We start from the raw sequence: 9609 nt of genomic DNA, 5'->3' as shown, positions 1-9609 counted from the left end.
TCCCTTTATAAAGAGGGTGAATATCAAGCGTCCTCTCCGTAGTCGTTTGGGACTTGCCTATAATCTAGGAGTCCTAGACACAGTTGGGTTACCCATGACCGTATTAATGAGAATCTCGTAATTGGGGGAACACGATCTCTGCTTTGACAAGACGTGTCAAGAAACCGCCTCGCGTTATGTGTGGAGCTGGTTGAAGAAAAACGGTTCGAATAAGCACCGGGCCATGGCATAATGTCATGTTGCCAAAACGTGTCAGCAGATTAAGATTTGTGTAAATATTATTCTCTCTATGGTGGTATGTGGAACTTATTTTGCAGAGCCGGACACTATCCTTGTGTTCAAAATCTTCTATGAAGTATTCGGAGGAGGAACCCGCCTTGCAATGCCGAAGACAATCTGCGCGCCGGACTCGTCGTCATTGAATCCTGGTTCAGGGGCTACTGAGGGAGTCCTGGATTAGGGGGTGTCCGGATAGCCAGACTATAACCTTTGGCCGGACTCTTGGACTATGAAGATACAAGATTGAAGACTTCGTCCCGTGTCCGGATGGGACTTCCTTGGCGTGGAAGGCAAGCTTGGCAATATGGATATGTAGATCTCCTCCCATTGTAACCGACTCTGTGTAACCCTAGCCCTCTCCGGTATCTATATAAACCGGAGGGTTTTAGTCCGTAGGACACAACAACCACAACATACAATCATACCATAGGCTAGCTTCTAGGGTTTAGCCTCTCTGATCTCGTGGTAGATCTACTCTTGTACTACCCATATCATCAATATTAATCAAGCAGGACGTAGGGTTTTATCTCCATCAAGAGGGCCCGAACCTGGGTAAAACATCGTGTTCCCTGCCTCCTGTTACCATCCGCCTTAGACGCACAGTTCGGGACCCCCTACCCGAGATCCGCCGGTTTTGACACCGACAAAGGGTGTTGGATCCCGGAGCTCAAGAACTACCTGATGCAAGGGACTCTGCCGGAGAATGAGGAGGAAGCGGAGCATGTGGCACGGCAGGCCACAGCTTATTGCATCAAGGATGGAGAGCTCTACAGGAAGCGACCAAATGACGTGTCCCTACGTTGCATCTCCCGAGAGCAAGGGAAGGAGCTACTGGCGGACATACACGGCGGAGACTGCGGGCACCACTCGTCGTCATGAACCCTTGTCAGCAAGGCGTTCCGTAGTGGATTCTACTGGCCCACAGCGCTCGTGGACGCCGTTGAGCTAGTGAAGGCTTGCGAGGCCTGCCAGTTTCACGCTAAGCAGATCCATCAGCCTGCGGGGGGTCTACAGACTATACCCCTCTCATGGCCGTTCGTAGTTTGGGGGCTGGACATTCTGGGCCCGTTTCCTCGGGCGCCAGAGGGCTATCACTACCTCTACATCACTGTGGACAAGTTCACCAAGTGGGCTAAGGTGGAAGCCGTCCGCACAATCCCGGCAGGCTCTGTGGTCAAGTTCATCAAGGGCCTCGTGAGCCGATTTGGGGTGCCCAACCGCATCATCACCGACAACGGTTCGTAATTCACCAGTAATCTCTTCAAAACGTACTGTGCTAACCTTGGAACGCAGATATGCTACGCTTCGGTAGCACACCCCCGGAGCAACGGCCAGGCCGAGCGAGACAACGCAGAGGTCCTGAGGGGCCTCAAAGCCAGGACCTTTAAGAAGAAGCTGGAGGCCTGTGGCAGGGGCTGGTATGACGAGCTCCGGTCCGTGCTGTGGTCAATCCGCACAACTGCGACCAAGCCGACTGGCGAGACCCCGTTCTTCCTCGTCTACGGAGCAGAGGCTGTTCTCCCTCACGAGGTCAGGCGTCACTCCGCACGGGTCCTATCGTTCGACGAGACGTAGCAGGACGCCATGCGGGGGATGGATCTCGTGCTGGGGGAGGAACGCCGCCGAGAAGCCGCTGCGAGCGGCAAGGTACCAACAGGCGCTGCGACGATACCACTGCCGCAACATCCGCCCCAGAAATCTTGAGGTAGGGGATCTCGTGCTCAGACGGGTTCTCTCCAGGGAGGGGTTGCACAAGCTCTCTCCCATGTGGGAGGGGCCATTCAAGGTTGTTCATGTCTCCAGGCCTGGCTCCGCGCGCTTGGAGACCACGGAGGGGGTACCCATCCAGAACGCGTGGAACATTCAACATCTCCGGAGGTTCTATCCCTGAGCGAGGCCTAGCGCCTAGGAAAGGCCCGGTGCCTGTGAAGAAGGCAAATGCCTGTGAAGCTGTCGTGTTTTGGGAAAGGCCCGGTGCCTGTGAAGAAGGCAAATGCCTGTGAAGCTGTCGTGTTTTGGGAAAGGCCCGGTGCCTGTGAAGAAGGCAAATGCCTGTGAAGCAGCCGTGTTTTGGGAAAGGCCCGGTGCCTGTGAAGAAGGCCAATGCCTGTGAAGCTACCGCATTTCGGGAAAGGCCCGGTGCCTATGAAGAAGGCTAATTCCTGTGAAGCTCGCCGCCCGTGACACTCTCACGTAATAATGAGTGGGGCTGTACACGCCCCGGAGTCGCCGGAGTGCCGCCCTCGGGCCTCGGGGGCTCCCGCCCACGCCTAGTGGCAGCACTTAGCCCCGCGCTGGTGAGAAGACGTCGAAGACTAGAATAGGTGCCGGACGCGGCTTTTCCATTTGCTTTCTGCAGTTGGCTTGTTTATTCCCGTTTGAAGTTTTATCGGAGCTGTTGACATTCCTGGCTTGTGACTCTTTATCTTTTTCACTCGTTTGCCTAGTTTTCTCTCGCACAAGTCTCGCGAGGGAGGTTCGCGGGCACCCTCGCGAGTGTTTTCTGCCCCGATTGTTTAGAGCTTTCCTATCCGAGTCCACTACGGGAGCACCCCTCCCAGTCCGTGCCCCATGGGCATCGCGACACGAGTGCAGGACCTGGGCTGATCACCCCCACAACCAAGACCGAAAGTTACCCCTCCTACTAATCCTTGCAGGGCACGAAGCGCACGGCGAGGCCACGGCCTCGGGAGGCGAGGACCACGTCAAGCCCCACCAAGCTAAAATAATTCCCGCACATGGGAGCACGGCGCAGAAACACAGCACAGAAATAGCGAAAGCAACGCGATGGTTAACAGCAGCAGTTCTAACACGCCCCCGCGGGGCCCTACACTACCTTCTATTTTTGCGCAGGAAAAGAAGGAAAACAAAATGGGCGCGATTCGTCCTGCACCAACCCACAGCGAAGGTTCGAGCTGCTCCAGGGGCTCAGGCGGATCCCTCCTCTCGCTTCACAGGGGCGCGACGGCGGGCTGACCCGCTACCTTCACCCAGGCGGGCCTGACAGCACGAGGGCTGGTCGCGGCCACCGCTGGAGGAGCTGCTGCTTGAGAGGGAGTCGCCGAAGCTCAGCGAACCCCGAGCACCGCCGCCAGTACGCATGTCGCCATCATCATCCTGGTCAGTGCCAGGGCTGGGCAGGCGGCCGCGGTCGTCGTCTTCGGGGCAGCACCCAGCATGGCGACCGTCTTCCCCGAACACCCTCACGTAGAGGGTGGCGTCGCCATCAAACTTGAAGTACAGGGTGCACCGCCGGCCCAGGCCACGCGTGCGGGTAAACGTTTGCCAGCCGCGGGTCAGGGCCCCATTCCCAAAAACGGAGACCTCTAGCGAAGCCCAGGAGGCCTGCTGCAGCAGCCGTCTGCCTGGAGCCAGAGGCCGCACCGAGCGTTGGCCGACAATTCACCTACGAAGAAACGGGGGAGCTGGAGCCGGGTGCTGGTTGGGTCCGCCGACCACACGATGAACTCCCGCAGCACCTCCGCAGAGCGAAAGTGTGGCCTAGGGGGGCGCACAGCCACGGCATGCCCCCCATCAGCAACCGGGCGCTCACCACCGCGCAGGGAACCGCCTCCATGGCCACGGGAAGACACTACGGGGACCGTGGAATACTTGCGAGGGGGGCCTCAGCCGCGCTTGGTCGGGGGGAGTCAGGCCCTGCCTGGCGGGCCTTTCCTTTCTCCGCGGCCGAGAATCTCTTTGGAGCCATGGGAACGGCGAGTAGCCAAGAAGAAGAAAAGAAGCAGCAAGAAGGGATGGGCTGAAAGTGGCTCACGCAGCCCCGTACTTATAGCCGGAGGAGGCCCACCGCCGAGCACCACGATTGCAGGTAATCATGACCGGTCTCTCTGCATGCAGGGACTTGTCAAGTCGTGCGGCCACCGAGGCATCGTAGGGAAGCGCAAATGCCCACGTCCAATCAATCACCACGCGGCGCCCAATGCCGCAGGCTGTTGGGGCCCGCGGTGCTTCGCGCTTCCCCCTTTGCTTCCCTGCCAGGCCAAGCCCGGGCGCGCCTTGGGCCCGGGGGCTACTGTCAGCGTTCTGGGAACGGGGGTCCCCAGACTTGTCTGCCTGCGGCCTGCAGCGTGGCTCAAGTGGGGGCCCAGTGCGGCCCCTCTTCATCAGCTCAAGCTCAAGACCCTCGTGAGGGGCCAAGCCTCGCGGGACGGACGACAGAAAGCTTCCTCAGAGGCAGCCTCATCAGGCAGGCTCGCGAGGAGGCGGAGAGATCAAGGCAGGGGCACCTCGCGAGGAGCCTGTGACGCAAGCCATGACGATCGAGACCAGGCGGGCGCCGGCCTGCGCAGTGTCCTTGTTTCCCCTTTGGTGCAAAGGGGGCAAGAACAGGCCAAGGCATCAGGCAAAGGTTACCATTCCGGTGCAACGAGACCAAGACCAGTAGAGCGGCAGGACGGAGGTCACCGTGGAGCCCAAGACGGCGTCATCACTAGTGCTTTTGGCAGCCGAAGACCACCTTTGGTCAGGATAACTTGTACTAGATGTTCCCCTTCAAAATGGCCAATTTTTGGCGCCCTTCCCGCTCATTATTTGGGGAGAGGCCCAGGGCCTCTATAAATAGAGCTAGCCACCACAGGGATGAGAGGAGATGAGAGGGGAGATGGAGAGAGACATCTAGAGATCTGATAGAGCCCTAGAAGAGAGAGAGGCGACTGAACTCACCCAAGCAGTTCATCGCACCAGCTCAAGAACACCTCTCGCGAGGCTGTTCTTCCCTTGTACTGTTCATCATCAGCCCCTGAGGCAATCCACCACACCACACACTGGAGTAGGGTATTACACCACAATGGTGGCCCGAACCAGTATAAACCTCGTGTCCCTTGTGTTGTTCGTGGTTTCCAGCTTAAATCACGCGAGGAGATTGGACGTAGATCGGTAAGGGAGAGATCTCCGCGCGCACCCCTGTGTTCGAACCTCAAGGGTCTGCCGGAACCTGAAATCCGATAGTGTCCATTTCCTAATTCTCCCCCTGCCCACTGTTTCACAGGTTAGGCTCGGTGCGAGTGGAGATTGGCTTGCATATGTACGGGGTTTGGATGCAAATGAAGACGAAGGGGAGGTGAAGAAGCTGAGGAGAATCGGTTCCTGATGGAGAAGTAAATGGGAGAAGTGGCGTGCAGGTAGTTGATTAGATGGCTAGGTAGACTAAACGAAAAGGCTATGCGGGTAGACTGATGAGTTGTACCTGTTCGTGTATGTGCCCATCCTTCCTGATAGGTGGGACCTATGCAAAATTATAAAAATGTGTCGTAGTTTTTTTTTGAGCGCGTGAGTGGGAGACACAACATTCTCTGGTTAAGGAATACTCCCTCCGTTTAGCTGAGTATAAGTCACCTTATGAAAATCAGGTTTTCCCAAAACCTTTAGGCATGGAGCATTAACTTCCTGCTCGATCCCCTCCCAGCCTCGTTAGCCAGCATTCTCTTCCTCTGCTGCCGCGTTCTACCTTTCCATTTTTCCTCTTCTCAAGTGTGGAACGATCTGCATGCCGTCCTTGATGCACCAGAACGACCATTGCATGCATCGTAGCAGGGCGTTGATTGGGCATGCACGAGAATTTGGTTCTGCTCGCAATATGGATAATACCTGAACAATGAAGTGAACAGGCATGCTAGCACGGGAGACCAATTTCCGCTATACAATACTGGAGTACTCATGTTCCTACTACTACTACTACTACTACTACTACTACTACTAGTAGTAGTAGTAGTAGTAGTAGTAGTAGTAGTAGTACAAGTATGGTACACTTGATGGTCAAAATACTATTCATCCGGTCCTCACAGTGAAGTGGCAACACCCTGCGCCTGACACTAGTCCAGGCGGCGTGTTCGGGTTACGAAAGTCAGCCTCACCCTGTACACTGTGCAGTCTGTCACCGCCGTTGTACAGCACATTGGCGCCTCGCCTCATCTCCCTCTCCGCTCCCATAGCACCACTCCATCTCCATCACCTTCTCCGTCTCCGTCTCCGTCTCCATCTCACTGTGCCCCCGTGTACCGTCGCCTCACTCGCCTCCCCCAGTACCACTATTCCCTCGCTAGCCGCTCCAGCATCGACATCCTTCTCCCCCGTAAATCAAGCCCCCTTCCAAACTCCACCATGGCCGAATGCGAACCGCGTAGCATCCATATGAGCCGTGATTGGAGCAATCTCCCCAGTGACATCCTCGACCTATGTTGTTCGTGTATGGATATGTTGAGCGCCCCGCGGCTGGCTGCATGCTCGAGGGACATGCACACGGCCATCGTCGAAGCGAGGCCTAAGCTTTTCAAGACACCCTGCTTGCTGCTATCTGGTCTTGCGAGATTGGTTCACCATGATATGGAGGCGTGCATGATGCCCCTCGACTTCAATCTGATCTCCATTAGCCAAAACTTCTTTGAAGGTATGTAGTGGGTCGCCGTACATCATTCCCTCGACATCGATCGGAGCAGCATCGCCTGAAACTTCTTGGCAGGTATGTACTGGGTAGGCATGAACTCCCACTGGATGGCTGCCTTCAGAGAAGACAGTAAAAAGTTGGTGCTCGTGAACTTCCAGACCTCCCATGAGATTATCCTTCCTCCCTTGGATTATATAGAGTATTACCATCGCGGTCCAAGTCATCTAGATTACTACGTCAGTTGGACGGACCTTTTTTTGCAGAAGATTGTAATCTGCCAAGTGCCCACACGACATGCGAATTACGCAGACTTCAAGCTAATTGCCTTGTTCGACCGCGAACTCGCCTATCTTTACGCCGGTGCCTTCTTTACCTGGAGACAACTCGGCTCGCAGTGGATCATCGTCAAAGCTGATACACACTTCTGTGATGCTATTGAACACAATGGCATCATCTACGCGATCGACAAAGCAGATGGCACCACATATTGCTGGGACGACGCGTGTAAGTTGTTTATGTCTCATGTTGATGATGACGCCATGACACTGTGATACGTCCATTTTGCATCATGCTTTTATATCAATATTTATTGCATTATGGGCTGTTATTTCACATTATGTCACAATACTTATGGTTATTCTCTCTTATTTTACAAGGTTTACATAAGGAGGGAGAATGCCAACAGATGGAATTCTGGGCTGGAAAAGGAGCAAATATTAGAGACCTATTCTGCACAACTCCAAAAGTCCTGAAACTCCACGGAACACCTTATAATAAATAATGAAAAATCCTCGCCAAAGATGAAGACCAGGGGGCCCACACCCTTCTGACAAGGGTGGGCCCCCTAGGGCGCGCCCCCCTACCTCGTGGGCCCCTGGTGGCTCTCCGATGACCATCTTCTTCTATATGAAGTATTTCGTCGAGAAAAAAATAGAAAGCAACCTTTCGGGATGAAACTCCGCCGCCACGAGGCAGAACCTTGGCGGATCCAATCTAGAGCTCCGGCAGAACTGTTCTGCCAGGGAAACTTCCCTCCCGGAGGGGGAAATCATCGCCATCGTCATCACCAATGCTCCTCTCATCGGGAGAGGGCAATCTCCATCAACATCTTCATCAGCGCCATCTCATCTCAAAATCCTAGTTCATCTCTTGTATCAAATTCTTGTCTCTAAGTCCAGGATTGGTGCTAGTAGGTTGCTAGTTGTGTTAATTACTCCTTGTAGTTGATGCTAGTTGGTTTAATTGGTGGAAGATCATATGTTCAGATCCTATATACACATTAATACCCCTCTGATTATGAATATGTTTATGCTTTGTGAGTAGTTACGTTTGTTCCTGAGGACAAGGGAGAAGTCTTGCTATTAGTAGTCATGTGAATTTGGTATTCGTTCGATATTTTGATGAGATGTATGTTGTCTAGCCTCTAGTGGTGTTATGTGAACGTCGACTACATAACACTTCACCATTATTTGGGCCTAGAGGAAGGCATTGGGAAGTAATAAGTAGATGATGGGTTGCTAGAGTGACAGAAGCTTAAACCCTAGTTTATGCATTGCTTCATAAGGGGCTGATTTGGATCCATATGTTTCATGCTATGGTTAGTGAGGGAGTCCTGGATTAGGGGGTCTCCGGACAGCCGGACTATCTCCATTGGCCGAACAGATAGACTATGAAGATACGAGATTAAAGACTTCGTCTTGTGTCCGGATGGAACTCTACTTGGCATGGAAGGCAAGCTAGGCAATACGTATATGGATATCTCCTCCTTTGTAACTGACCTTGTGTAACCCTAACCCTCTCCGGTGTCTATATAAACCGGAGAGCTTTAGTCCGTAGGACAACAATCACAACATACAATCATGCCATAGGCTAGCTTCTAGGGTTTAGCCTCTCTGATCTCGTGGTAGATCTACTCTTGTAACACCCATATCTTCAATATTAATCAAGCAGGACGTAGGGTTTTACCTCCATCAAGAGGGCCCGAACTTGGGTAAAACTTCGTGTCCCTTGCCTCCTGTTACCATCTGGCCTAGACGCACAGTTCGGGACCCCCTACCCGAGATCCGCCAGTTTTGACACCGAGATTGGTGCTTTCATTGAGAGTTCCTCTCTGTCGTCGCTGTTAGGCTTGATGGCTCCTACTATCATCGATAGCGATGCGGTCCTGGGTGAGACTTTTCTCCCCGGACAGATCTTCGTATTCGGCGGCTTTGCACTTCGGGCTAATTCACTTGGCCATCTGGAGCAGATTGAAAGCTATGCCCCTGGCCATCAGGTCAGATTTGGAAGTTTGAATTACACGGCCAACATCTGTGGGAACTTGATCTTCGACGGATTCTAGCCACAGCCGGGCGCGCTGCACTGTCGCGATGGGTATGACCTAGCTCTGCCATCGGACGGTACCCCAGAGGCCGCGCCCGCATCAGCTCCGACCCTTAGCTCGGAGCCAGCTGCGCTAATCGAGGACGGGTGGCTAGACACCACCTCAGGGGCTGCAGTCTCAACGGCGATCGAGCCGAACACTAGCATCATCCTCTGCGCAGCCCGTGACTCTAAGGTGTCGGACTCTCCTCCGGACCCCGAACCATCCGCGCCCCTGCCAATCGAATCCGACTGGGCACTGATCATGGAATTCACCGCCGCGGATATCTTTCAGCACTCACGCTTTGGCGACATTCTGAATTCACTAAGGTCTCTCTCTGTCAGGAGAGCCCTGGCCGGATCATGGCCAACAGGACTGGGATGCGGACGACGAAGAAATTCGACGCCCACCCACCACCCACTTTGTTGCCACTGTTGATGATTTAACCGACATGCTCGACTTCGACTCCGAAGACATCGACGATATGGACGACGATGTAGGAGACGAACATGAACCAGCACCTATAGGGCATTGGAAAGCCACCTCGTCGTATGACATATACATG

Source organism: Triticum urartu, chromosome 5A (genome assembly GCF_056163025.1).
Source record: "Triticum urartu cultivar PI428250 chromosome 5A, HENAU_Tu73, whole genome shotgun sequence".
Lineage (NCBI taxonomy): Eukaryota > Viridiplantae > Streptophyta > Magnoliopsida > Poales > Poaceae > Triticum > Triticum urartu.
This window is presented reverse-complemented; position numbering follows the sequence as displayed.